Source organism: Myotis brandtii, unplaced genomic scaffold (assembly GCF_000412655.1).
Source record: "Myotis brandtii unplaced genomic scaffold, ASM41265v1 scaffold324, whole genome shotgun sequence".
Classification (NCBI taxonomy): domain Eukaryota; kingdom Metazoa; phylum Chordata; class Mammalia; order Chiroptera; family Vespertilionidae; genus Myotis; species Myotis brandtii.
In genome coordinates, this window is record NW_005362439.1 from 2,573,576 (window position 1) to 2,588,429 (window position 14,854).

A 14,854-nucleotide genomic window follows, 5' to 3' on the forward strand; every position below is an offset into this window, starting at 1 on the left:
TTACCAGAAAGCATTTTTGTGCCACTTTTGTATGTCTGGGGTTCTATAATTGTTTCCATTAGTTATTACATCCAAGCATGTGCTCTCAAGGGTTAACCACACACAGATACAATTTGTCCTGAGCAGTAGACCCAATGCACTGACTAGTTAATTAGTATTTTGGACTTTTGAGTTACAATGACTAGTCTACTACTTACTACCTTGACGCTAAGTCACCTATTGTAAGCTGCACCAATATTTTGGTATATGAAAAGCTTGTATCACTAGGGTTTTAATAAATATAAAGTGCCCTGAAATACTTTTTAAAGTCCCTGTTAAATCTAACATATTCCCACTTATTTTCTATTTCTCTTGGAGGTATTCACAAACAAAGATTCATTAGATACACTTTCCCATCCACACATTTTCTCACTATGACATTTCAGGAAAATACTCTCCTTTCCAGCTAAGCTGTTCCCATATTTACTGTTTTCCCATAAACTTTTAGTGGGACTGTAACACTAACAATGATAACAGCAGTTATCGCTTATCAAATGACTTAAGATTTCTCCATTTTATCTTCACATCAATCCAAGGAGGTTGATATCATCATCCCTATATCATAGAAAGTGAACAGCACAATGCTTGGTACACAACATGAATGGGAGAAATCTTTTTTGAAAGGAGCTTAAATAATTAGTCCAAGGTCACACACTCAACTTAAGTGGTTGTACCGATATTCCAATCCAGAGGTCAGGCCCCAAAGCTAAGGCTTTTGCTCCACTATCCAACATCAGTCTCAAGCCTTGAGAAGAGAAGAAAGGAGTCCAGAATTAAAGGTAAGTAATAATACCAAATAATAGCTACCATTTATTTGGCACTTATTAGGTGTTGGGCACTTCTAATTGTTAAAACATTAACTCATTTATTCCTCATAACAACCTCAGCAGGGTACTATTATTTATTCATATTCTACAGATGAAGAAACGGAGACAGAGGCACAGAGGGTGAAGTGATTTAGCCATAGTCACAAGAGCTAATACAGGGCATGCCAGGATCTGAGCCAATGCAGACTGGCTCCAGCTCCAGCTCCAGCTCCAGCTCTGGTACTCTCAACCACTGCCATGCTAAAACTTTCCCTTCACTTGAGTTGCAAGAAATCAGAACTTTTAACCTTTTAAACAATATTACTAAATTATAAGCCTTTGTACTTTGACTAATTGAGAGAAAACGGTAGCGCTTTTCTAAGAATGCGCACCAGACTTCTTTACAGGATATGCCCCCGGTGATTAGATCACTACACTGTTCAGGAAGTCACACACTGTAAATCTGGTTAAGAGCCCCCAGCCCATCTCTCTCTACACTCAGACCCACACCAACCATGCAATGAAAGATACGGGCAATTCAGTGATGTCCCAGCGCAATCTTCTATAAAATAAATGTCACTCTGGAAGTATCCAAGTGTATATAGTACCCTTTCTCTCCTTTCCAACACGAAAAAAAATACCACAAAAGGAATGAATGAATCAAAGCTACTTAAAAATCATAACAAATGTCCAATGATAACTACAAAATTTAAATGAGAAAAAAATGCAAAATTCCCATAGTTTTGCAACTTGTCCAAATTCTACATTCAAAACCCACTAGGCCTCTTTGAAAGACTCAATTCTTAGACTAGCTCATTATCATAAATGTCCCTTCAAGGGTGCAGAGAAAAGCCCACTTTTTGCCTCCAATTCTACATATCTTGATATGCATATTTATCACAAGAATCATTACTCTTACATTATTAAGTTATTGGGCTTTTTACCCTAATGTCTATAAATATGACAATGTGTTTAATTACATAAACAAAATATTATGCATGGACTTAATATTTGTATATTAATATGTAACATGCATAGAAAACAAGTATCTAGGACAGGACTGGACCTGGAGGTACTGAGAACCTGACACAATGAGAACAGGAACTATTACAGCTCCCTCCATTGACATCGTAAAGTTGCCACATTTTCTGGGCTCTCTTTTGAATTAATGTGGCATCTGTTCCAAGTACAGCATGCTAACATTTTACTAAAAGATATTTTCATTCTACATTTGTATCTGGTTTGCTTATTATTTGAACTACTGTTTTATTTCAGTGGTCATTATTTCTTTATACCAACTTGTCCATTTGGCTTTCCTAATCTGTCTCCCCTGAGCACAAAATGGGTGGGGAGAAACCATCAGCTTAAAACCCTCTAACAGCAATAATTACAATATGCTTTGCATATAGATGAAATAAAGAAAATAGGCAGCACAAAGATTTTTGTAGGCTTTTTAGTATTGGGTCCTGATAAGTTAGCAGCATCTGTTCCTTTCAGAAAAAGAATTCTTTGCTCTGAGGTACTGAAGGGCTGGGGGGAGGGGGAAGGAAGAAAAGTAAACAAATACGAAATAGAATAATTTAAGTTACAAAGTTTGGTCTCCATGAAATGATGCTTTCAATAATTTTCACATATCCAACTCTATCTAGTGGTAATTGCTTTTTAAGGCATCCTCAAAAAACGCTGCAGCAAAAAGCCAAATACAACCAGTTGTATTTAACATGCATGCTGCATACTCCACAATGTTACGTCATATCAGGCACAGAGAAGACGCTTACCAAGCTATCCTGCATTCTATAAACTGCCTAACAACAACAGAAAAGGCACTCCATAGTGGGAGTAGGAGCTGTCAGGGTAGGCAGCCTTTTCCCTTTGGTCAACTCTGAAGGAAACAAATAAGGCTTATATTTCTGTCTTTTAAGCTCACCTCTCTCAAGGCCTTTACTCTCCATCATCCAGCCTTTCTCAGAAAGGAAGGCTGTATCTTTAAAATTAAAAAGCTGCAAAAGATCACTCCAACTTAAAAGCCCCACACCTTATACCAACTGTCCTCCAGATGTCCCTATGGCTTCCTCTTCTGTAGGAGAATGGCCTATCCAGAGCACTAGTCCCACCCTGGGGAAGGATGGCAGCCATGGGAAAAAATTATCACAACTTACATTTTTAAATCTCATCCTTTTTTAAATTTCACATTTTCTGTGCATTTTATAACATACATAAAATACTAGGTTCAGAAAATTATATATAAATACACATTTCACTGGCCATAATTTTTAAAAGTTTGGAGACTACAGATTAAGAAGCCCGAAACTAAGATAAGAGTCAGGAAAATTAGGCTCTGACACTAACTTACTCTAATTCTTGTCTTGGCCTCAGTTTTGCTATCCATGATATCAATTGTTTGAGCCCTTTATACACACTTATAAGACTATTACAAGAAATAATAAAATACTGTAGGCCTATGGCATGGTCTGAGCCACACAAAATGACAAATACATATGAATGCTATCAATGAGAAATACTCTTAATTTGGCTTAAAACTTTGGCTATACTATAGTTTAAATAAACTGCTATGCCCTATCAGACTCCATTCTTAGAATTTCAAGGACAGGCTTTAGCACTTTAACTGAATTTAGGTCTAAAGAAGCATAAAGCACCATTGATACAGAGAGTGCATTTCTAGTATTAGAAAGACCTTTTTTAAAAAACAAACAAACAAAAACTTCTATAATAAAAAACTTATTACCTATGAAATAAATTTAATTTAAAAATTATAAAGGTAAATTATAATAACCTTACTAACAAGTTAAAACTCTCAAAGCCAGAATCAGGAGATTATATTTAATGTAGTTAAATAAGGCCTTGAGTGTGTCTTTTGTATATAATGCCAGAAAAAAAATCACTGGCACTCGATAAATTACTGGCACATCCAATTAATTTACCTTGTTTTGTTTTTTAAAAAACTGCTTTTTAAAATGCTGGTTTAGCCCTAGTCGGTTTGGCTCAGTAGATAAAGCGTCAGCCTGCGGACTGAAGGGTCCCCGGTTCTATTCCAGCCAAGGGCACATGCCTGGGTTGGGGGCTCAATCCCCAGTAGGGAGCCTGCAGCCAATCAATGATTCTCTCTCATCATTGATGTTTCTATCTCTCTATCCCTCTCCCTTCCTCTCTAAAAAGAAAAATCAATAAAAATATATTTTTAAAAAATAAATAAAATGTTGGTTTACCAGTATAGCATTTGATGATGGTTGAGTAAGGATAGGGGTGGGGGTGAGGTCAGCCAACGTTAACACATTAAGATGTGAGTACCAGGCCTAATTCCTATGCAGGGTATCTGTATGCTGATTAAGCAGTACTGGTTTGAGTTTCTATTATTCAAAACATTACAAGTGTTTTCTTAGTTTTAAAACCCTATTTTACTTTATAAATATTGAATTAATGACTCCTAACAACCCAGAAGAGAGACTACCAGTTAAAAAAAAAATTTATCTGAAACCACATCTCTTCATAACTAGCTACCAAAATAACCTAGTAGAATTTAATTCTGAAAATGATGCCTCCTAAATTACTTGTGTAGGACAGAAAACAATGTTGTCATTTTAAATTGGTTAACATTTTTTTAAGTTTTAAAAATAATAATGATCATCTCTAAGGCATTAGGCACAAATAAAAAGTACTCAAAATGATTTTTGTCCATAGGTAATAATCATCCTAGACCTAGGGCATTAGGTTTATCATCTTTTTTTAGCATTAACACTATTACAGATATTCTCCTTCCCCTCACCCCTCACCCCTGGCCTTCACCACATTACTGTCTGTGTCCGTGTAGGTTTATAATCTTAATTTATGAATCTTACCCACCTCTCTCCTTCCAACTCCACTCCAACTTCCTACCTGTGCCTTATTTTCAAAAATAGCAAGTTTTAAAAATAGCCATGTGTAAAAAGCAGATTTCAAGTATTATGGTATAATTCTATTTATTTTTTAAAATATATATTATTTTAAATGCACATATTGAAATGCACAGGAAAATTTAAAAGAAGAATGAGAATGGGATAACTTTAATTTTCTACGTTATATATATCTATATTGCTAGAATTACTTTCATAACTCTGAAAGTAATTTATAATATTTCTTAAAAGGATATACTTATTATCAAATCCTCTAAAATGTTGATAGTTACAAAACACTAATTGAAATAGCAAATGTAAACTACATATTTGCATCTACTATGAAAATGTACAAAATAACCTACCCTGCTAAAGTGCTCAACTTCCAACCTTTAAGAAGTAGATAGTAGCCCTGACCGGGTGGCTCACTTGGTTGCAGCGTCATCTAGTACACCAAAAGGTTTCGGGTTTGATTCCCAGTCAGGGCACGTTAGGTTTCAGGTTTGACATTGGTTGATGTCTGTCTGTCTGTTTCCCCTTCCCTTCCTTCCTTCCTCTCTCTCTAAAATCAATAAAAACATATCCTCAGGTGAGGATTAAAAAAGAAGAAGAAGAAGAACTAGACAGTAGGCCCCATCCCTGCTAGGCACTGTGCTTGGTGATGTGCATATCCCAAATGCCTTCATTTCAATTCCATTCCAATGCATATTATTTTCCTAACCCAAACCAAATCAACATGAAACATTCTAAAGTGGCACTCCTTTGCTATGGCCATTTCAGTAAGCGGAAAACTTCTTTAGTAATTCACTTTCTGTGGGAATTACATAGTTTAGTATAGCATTATGACTTAGGAGAGGCTCTGGAATCAAACTTGGGCTTGAATTTAGACTGTATCATTTGCTACCTACATAATTCCAGGGAAGCCTTTATTTCCTCATCTGTAAAATGGGGGTAGGGTAATACTAGTAAGTCCTCAGAATATTGCTGTGAGGACTAAAATTAAGTGAGATCCTATATGTAAAAAGGCTTATTAGCACAATACATAACATTAGCACAGTAAATGTTAACATAATATTATTATTAATATCATAACAACAGGTAATTCTAAAGTATGAAAACTGTTCACAACTTGCCAAACATTTGAAGTCTTATAGCTACACCATTTCTCTAAGAACAAATATACATATTTGTGTAAGATTATTTATTAACATAAAAATGTTTTTCAGCATGCATGTAATTAAAACTTTTCATTACAACACACCAGTACAGTTATATTTGTGTGTACACACACGCACACACACGCACACACACACACACAAACGAGTCAGCACATACTGTTAAGAACTACCCTGTAAATATGTTAAGAACTTGTCTCCTGGCCATAGTGGTGGTGTGTGTGTATAGGCGGGGTTCAGATCACCAATTATGTTTCTAACTCATACATTTAAATTTTTAAAAATATTAACATTAACATGGCATGAACAAATATCTTAAAATCCAGCCATCTGTTAGTGAATTAACAACTCCATTTATATATACTACTCTAGTCTATAAAGTACATTCATGAGTATTACCTCATCTAATCCTTTTAACAGCATAGTGAAGCAGGCTTTTATCATTATGCCCATTTTACCACTGAGAAAACTAAATCCCAGCCAGGCTGAATTTCCCAAGAGTGCACAGCTAGTGACAGGCCTGGTCTTCTGACATCACCACAACTGTTACACTACACTGGCCTGGGACATTTCATTTTTTAAAAAGACAGAAAATTGTGCTCAGTAATTTAGGCGTGTCAGAGGACTCTACAGGGAATTACATGTCTGTCAGTTGTACTCTCATTTCCTTTCTTTATTTCCAACTTTAGTATTTCAGGAATTTCACAAGTATATGTAACTATAAAATGTAGATAAAGAGAATTCACCCAAACCTGATATTTCCTGCAGTGGCCAATTAATACCAGAGACCACTTTCCCCTTATATTTAGCCCATTGTATTTAACCTCTTTGTAATGACTGAATTTATTTCATTTTAATATTAGGTCCTGAAAAGACAAGTTACTATAAAATAAATTGAACCATTTATAATGTGACTTGCATATCAGACCAGATTCTATAAATTCTGACACATCTAAAAAAATCTATATAATGTCTAGTATACAAATATTAACAAATTTCAGTTCATATTTATGTGGGAGGAAAAGGTTAGTGTTATTATAGTGGTTTGGTTTGTTATGTAAACAAGTACTTAAATGATTACTACAAAAGGCAGAGTTTTCTAAAATGAATACAGCAGCTCTCAGCAATAATATTCCGGGAACTCTGCACAAGGGAAAAAGCTGGAGTAGATATTAGCCAAACAGGTAAGAAAGGCATTTCCCTGATTCTGCATACACTCCAACTAAGGCACATACAACTTATGCTTACTTTTTTCAATATTCCCAGGTGTCCCTTTCTCTTCTCAAAAACCAAAAAGGGACCATCCATGCAGATAAAAATACCCTACAAATTCAAGAGCCTAAAAGAAGTCAGAGCAGCCTGAAAGAGAAAAAGAATATAGAGACATACAATTTTTTTTAACCTAACATTTCAAGTACAACCCACATACTTGAAACTACATTTTCTTTCTGGGGCTGCTCACTGGCCTCGATTACGTCAATCCCGTAACACTGTGAATTGTGGTGATAGATTGGTTCATGCCTCTAAATGCAACAGAATTTTTCCAAGATTATACATACTGTGATATGAAGAACATTTTTGCAGCATCTTATTTTCATTAATCAATTAGTTTGGATATTCTACCAGTGCAAACATTACGAATAAAGAAATTTTCATTATTGTCTAAACTTTCCAAAGTCAATCAAAGGCTGTGGTACAGTGGCAACAAGTACTAAGTAGGCAGAATTGAACCTGGTTAAAATGCTGCTACTACTGGTTGGTTGTCTACTTTGGGCATATATCACATTGGGAGAAATTAAGGTGCAAAGACATTTTATTTACAGCAAAAAATTCTAAGAAATTGCCACATCATTACCATAGCCCAAAAATCTCAAGGTCTTGTTAGAACAGCCTGGGCTTCCGATCGAATAATACAAAACAGAAGAAAAATGTAAAGCATGGTATTTTTTTTAAATAGCAATAACCAGTGCTACTGCTGCTGCTGCTAATTCTAAACATTTACTGAGCCTTTATTATGTGCCAGGCATTGTGCTAAGCAGTTTCACAGATTTTAACATTTAATCCCTACAACAACACTCTGATATTAAAGTATTAGAACTCTCAGAACAACAGAAATTTTAATTTTATAAATGATAATATAAGCAAATTATTAAAGAAACTTTACATTTTTTCTACCTTTCACACTATAGCTTTGAGTGTTAAGTTTACACTAAAACCACATTCCTTTTCAGGACTCTGTCTTCTATTTAAAGAATACTGTGCTTCAAGATGCTGACAATTATTACAGAAGAATAAAAAAACTCTGCACGTAAATACTGACACACACACACAAAAACAAACGCTTCCATCCAACTTTACCTAGTAACTGACCCCATGCGAAAAAAAAGAGAACAGCATATACATATCAGGCCCTACAACTAACTATAGACTTCTAATGCCCATACTATCATTCGTAATGCTATAATTATAGAGAGACCAATATCATCATAGACAAAAACAATTTATAATTGCTAAGTCAAGTTTTGAATATATATACACATACATATATATCTGTTATTTTACATACAAATCTTATAGTAGCTAATAAAAACAACCAACTAATCTAAGGTAAACTAAAACACTAGGATGTTTCTGAAGACTCACTTTAGGATATCAGCAGCATCATAATCATGATATTAGCAATCAAACTTTACTTAGCAGAAAGTTCTTAGAAGCTTGGGAAGCTATGTATAAAATGGAGTAGACAAGAGGGAAGGGTTCCCTGTGCTGTTTAAATCAACTACAGGTCCCAGCATGCAACACTCTAATCTGGAGTTAAGCAAAAAATCACAATGCATCCTGGGACTTGTAGTAAGTAAACCACTTCACTCTACCACAGTTAAGTTTCAACGAAATCTTAACTATCTAGCACAATTTGACTAGGTCTTATTATTATGGTCAAATTCAGATCTCATTTGTTTGTTCTCTACTCTGGCACTGTTTCTTTAGCACATAATTAAAAAAGTATCAATTTATATTTAACTCAACATTTTCACATTAGAAAAACCTTAAACAGGATAAGTACATAAAAGGAATGCTTAAAACGCAGAAAGTTTGATATAATTTTAAAATTGTATTTAAATACATAATTTGTGAAACAATTTTCTCAAGGTTTCCTTGGATCAGTTTTTAAGCTTTCTATCCCACTCCCAAAATAAAAGAGTTTTAATTGTTTTACCAGGTTTCCTCTTAACAGTCTTTCAAGTTAGGTTTTATAAATAATTTTCCTTAAAAGTCTTATAAGAAAAAATTTCCCATACACTCTAATACTGTCCACTAGGATAGCAGTTATATGTATGTATTACTATGCTTACAGTAATACATACACATAACATCATCAGACACACCAAAAAAAAAACAGTAAGTTCCTCACTTGTCAAGTCCTTACTCAAAATTTACTCCCTCAACTTTCACCCTTCTCTCTCTCTCTCTTTCTCTCTCTCTCTCTCTCTCACACACACACACGCACGCACGCACACACACACACACACACACACACACACCTATTTCTGGAAAGAACACTTAGGAAAATATATTCCAACTACAAACCCATTTCTCTCAGCCACTGACCTCTTCTAAAAACACAAAGATTTTCATTAAAACTATCAATAACATGTCCAACCCCAAGCAGATAACTTGGAGCTGCAATCTAGGTTTATTCAGATTCTACATTCACCCCTATGTTTTGCAAGACTGAAGGAGGAGGCTGGGAAAGAACTAAGTGCAATCTGCATCAGGAGGCCTAACACAGGTGGTGGGTTATTTTCAGGCAACAGCACCTTCACAAACATGCTATGGAATACAATCCAAGAAATTCCTAACAAGAAAAGATAAGCTGGCAAACAAATTTAACACAATCCAGCTAAAAATCACCTGCAACACATGCTACTACATTTCACCATAAAAGTGACAGGCTACAACAGGATCTGAAGCTTCATCAATACAACATACTGTCCATAAGGCCAGAGATAGCAGTTGCCATGGTTACTATCACCCACTTTTATCAGGAAATTATTGTCATTACTCTGAAGTTTTTGGTACTTATTTAAAATAAAAAAACAGTTTAGGGTTCTAACTGTTAATTGAGTGAAAAAATCAACTACTGTTTGATTTGTAAGTATGCTGCCTTAGAAATGCACATGGTTAACAATACTTGGATCTGCAGCAGGAAAAAATCAATTCCTTTCTGCTGCTCCTTCTCCTCAAGTACTGACAGTTTGTATTCTCAATGCAGCCAAAACAATAAAACAAAAACCATCTTTTTGGCTTCTGTGTTTAAGTTATTTTTCTCCCCAAGGCCCACAACCAGAGTCAAAGCCTAGATCACCAACCTGTTAGGCCCCAACTCCTATCTCCACATTACCGGTTCACTTTTTTGTCTACTTAAAAAGGCAGAAGAACACTTCCGTAGATGATTCCAAAATATAGGAAAAAAAATAGTTTCCTTCAATGAGACCTGCTCACAATTTTTTGAAGGGGGGGAGGGGGGCTTGCAGTGTATTGGAGGGAGAGAGAAATGGAGGGGTATTCAAACTTCCCAACAAATGACTAGGGTAAGAAAGTTGCTTTAGAAAAACCCAAAGGATGACTGAACCTCACATTTTAGCTCTAAAAGGGAAGAGCTCACCACCACTCCAGTTTAAGACTGAATTGATAGACAAGTAATATGAAAATTATTTTTACAAGTCTATTTCAACATTCTTACAAAAGATAACTGTTCAAAAATTTAATATATAAGAATTATATGAAAGCCTATAAAATTATATAGCCACATATATACACAAACACATAAAGAAAAAAGCATATACTATTTAACAAATAATTACCTATAATAAATTTGAAGCAGTTTTAACAAATTACCTCTTTTTTAAAAAAATCTCAAAGCAGCAAAAATACACACCTGGTAAAGTTAAAGTGATCAGAATATTTTGCTATGCTGCTTAAGAATACTTAGGAGTCTACAAAAAAAGCCCATGTACAAAAGTTCTGGAAAAGTTAACATAAATCATTAATATTTCCCAGCACAGATTAATATGAAGATTCAAACATGTTTCAAGAAATGAGCTCTGAATATAGATATAAAGGAATTCTGTCAAAGGTTAGAGACCTAAAACTTTAATCTCTTCCTTTTCTCCCTTTGAATAGTAATTAAATACAAAAGCCTTCGGCAGTAAGATACTAAGGATACAAAATTTAAAAGCGCATTAATATAACCTTAACTTCAGTATTTCAAGAAAAGCTTTAAGTATTCACTGTCTGTGGGATGGAAAAGTTAATATTACCCTGAGCAGTTTCATTTTTATCAAAACAGTTAAATGTTTTTCTCACTATTCACAGAAGCAAGTTTCTATATTTAATTACTAATTGGGGTTATTTCATAAAGAACAGTCACTTCTAAAATTTAAGATATGCTCATAAACACAGGGACTTCTAATTATCTACATTTTATTTTATTTTGGTCAAAATTTGTGAACACGCTATTAAGAAAGCCACAGCTTAGGCTCTGAGTGTTAAATTTTTGTGTTATTTTTACACAGAAATACTTCAGTGTACTCCTCTAGATTTGAGTAGTCATTTCCTCATGCATCCCTCCAAAAAAAGAGATATACACATGTACCTAATACTAATGCACACAAGTACACATCTTTTACACTTTGAAACAAGTTTAAAAGATTTAGTAAGAATTTTTCCCAAAGTTAGCAGAATCAATCAAAACCTCAAGCATGACATCTGTTACTCTGTGTGTTAATAAGAGTCTACAAAAGAATTGAGAATTTAAATATTCACTAAAATCAACTACTATCGTATCAATGGAGAAATGAAGAAAAACTTTAATAGGGGATACACATTTCACAAGATCTACAAAAGGAAAATGATCTTTTTCTTGAATTACGAGAAACTGCCTTGGCAGCATTTTTTAAACAAAGCTTCAAAACTGTAACAAAGAGCTTTTTGGTAACCACAGCAGTATTTTTTTTAAAAAATCATAAGGTGTTTGGGGTGCACTTTTAATGCACTCATTTCCCAAATGATATGGAGAAAGTTAACATTTTAAAGACAGAAGCTTCTGTCCATGCATTAATTAGTAACCTATCTCAACAACTTAACATCTGCATGGCTTCTGACAATTTACAAAGAACGCTCGCATGTATTATCTCATTTGATCTTACTTAGAAAAAAGTACAGCATTATGCCTGGAAAACAGACAAAACTCAAAGCAGGTTTATCAAATTTTCTATACATTCTTAAGTTTTTAAACTTTGACATAAAACTTTACAAGCCACCAAGTAGGATGATATTTCCAGAGATAAATCAGTTCACCTAATACTAACAAGAGTTTCAAATGACCATGTGCTATAAATGCTATGAAACTACTTTTATCTCTATGGAGTTATTGTTAAGTGTTACTAATGGACATATCATCAGCAATGATCTATACCCACAGATATAATTGTACTTATATTTCAAGAATCTCAGTCTTTGGAGGCCAGTTCAAATACATCAACCATATGTATTTATAAAGCCTATTACCTAAGAATTTACCTATTAGGATAACTGTCCATAGATTTGAGAAAAAAATAAACACAGAAAGTATAAAATTTTCTCCATACAGTATCTCCCTTTCCAAAATCTCAAGTAACTCTTGCAAAATCTCAGGTACTACTTGTATTAATATTATAAGGATGATCACAAAATGTCCCAATTCATACCAACTACTTTTGTTTATAGCCATTGTACATAATACAAGACTAATTCCTCTTCAAAATAATTCCAACAGCATTCTGTAACTAGGCGCAGCATCCTTAAGATATCCACAATAAGTCTACTTTGTGTAATATCGTAAGCAAGTAAAAAGCAGTCAAAGAGTTCAGTTTTAAATAGCATATGTAATTTATTAATGGAATTTTTTTTTTTAGTGAACTTACTCAAAATCTTTCTGGAACTTTAGGGTGTTAATCCTGTTGCTTAGTTGAAGCTACGAAGAGCTATAATAAGTACCAAGACCCTCAAAATTCAGAGTTGCTTTATCTTGCTGTAGCACCTCCTGCTGGATAGCATTTAGAGCTCTTCATGTAAGCAGGAGAAGAATATATCTGAGGCAACTCCTTCCAGAAGATTGAATAGGAAAAAGGATGGACCCTTCAAAACTAAAAGAAATAGGGCCCCATCCATCACTTTAACTCTTAAAAATAAAATCTGGCATAGGGTATAAGTCTCTTTAACCTATTACGATTCCAGATCCATAAAGACCTGCCTAAGTCCAACGTGCAAAATGCTTAAAGAAAGCTTGTAAAATTACCTAAAAACTATTTAAAACCCATCAAAAGCACTCAAGCAAAAGACTATTATGGCCAGGCAAGCAATGCCAGTCATATTGGAAATACTATTATATTAACAAAAGCAAAAGTCTGACATAAAGAAAAGCACCTGGAATATTTTTAACATGTTAGCCAGAAGTTTGTGTTTTGAGAATTTTCTGCACTACTACTATGCTCTTCACTTGAGGATAGTTGTACCACTACAGAAGTTTTAAGTACAGACATATTTTTTTACAAACATGAGGAACTACACATAAAAACATCCTCTTTGCCATCAAAAGCTATTCCTGAGATTTTAAAATTCATTCTTCATTTTAAATAGCCCCTATAGCTCATTTTAATTAAGCCCATGATGTAGACCCCATATACAAGTGGAGACAGAAAGAGAGAATAGGCAGGCACTTACCAAAATGAAAATGAAAATAGTATTTCCAATAAAAATGGAGTAACAGTTTCCTACAAAACCGTGAAACCAAGTAAATTGTGAAACTTTAAAAAAAAAAGGGGGGGGTGAGGGTGGGGGGAAGGGGCTAGTCTTCAAAACCAAACGAAAAGCTGACCTATTTATGTCTACTGCCCAAACATGAGTGAATACCAAATGTAAACAAACAACATAAACACTAAAAAGTACACTTAGGTCTAAGCCCCAATTTCAGTTTCTTTACCAGGCCCTCAATGAAACTGCAGATGTTGATGAGAATCCTCTATAAAAGGAGATATTCCGGCTCTCTGCCCTAAAGAACCCCTATAAAGTGTGCCTGTGAAAAGGCTTCCTTCCTAGAGTGCACACACTGCTTTAAAAAAAAAAACTTTCACCAGTCCAAATTAATCTGATTCTAATATTCAGCTATCAATTATTAATATACAAATGCTCTTCCTTCTCTAAAGTCCCCAGCTAAAGCATCCACATTCCTAACACCTACTATTAAAAAATGAAACAGCTCGCTCCCCGGCGATGGGGCAAATCTTTGAAATCCAAAACACAGCCACAAAGTTCACTGTCAAGGCCAGTGCCGAGGCCCACACAGGCCCGGACCTTCACTCCCATCTGAGATTCTGGAGAGCCATCCATGCAAAGACATCATTTAAAAACGACACAATGTGGACGTGCAGAGTGAGACCCTCCACTTCAAGACCTAAACAAAGAATATTTCCACAGATGACCGGAATATGATGACACCAGATTCATCAATGAAAACAAAACCTGCCTACCATCAGCAGTCATCCCCTGATCGCCACAACTCAACTACTTAGAAATCACTCTCGGCACAGCTGCACCCCACCACCGGCGTGTGGCCTTCTCCGGGGGTGCGAGCCACCGACAAAGTTGAAAGGAGACATTCTTCCCCGGGTGCCCAAATCTCGACATCCACCCCTCCCCTGCCGGGGCCACCTTGCTGCTACCCACCATCGCGAGCGCGGTCAGGGGGAAAAAAAGAAATCCTAACAGCACCGCTCAGCAGAATAAAGAGACCAAAGAGAGGATGACGAGAAGTGTTGGGAACTGCGTGCACGGCGGGGCTGGACCAAACGGAAAGAGTCCCACTCCGCGCGCCCCTCCCCCCCGGCGGGGGCGCGGGCGGGGG

The 14,854-nt window shown here is 35.4% G+C and overlaps 1 protein-coding gene across 11 annotated transcripts in view; it reads right to left on the minus strand.

The window, feature by feature from the left end:
• Positions 1-14,854, minus strand: part of PHF21A (PHD finger protein 21A) — a 162,699-nt gene that overhangs the window by 146,731 nt on the left and 1,114 nt on the right. The window contains exon 1 of one of the 11 annotated variants that reach the window (XM_014543327.1): positions 13,675-13,726. The exons of 6 other annotated variants lie outside the window; for them this stretch is intronic. The gene's annotated coding sequence lies outside the window, so the exon portion shown is untranslated. Of the gene's footprint in view, positions 1-7,158; positions 7,286-10,849; positions 10,874-13,674; positions 13,727-14,854 lie in introns of those variants that run through there. 4 more of the 11 variants (XM_014543321.1, XM_014543322.1, XM_014543326.1 and 1 more) reach the window with 4 other exon arrangements.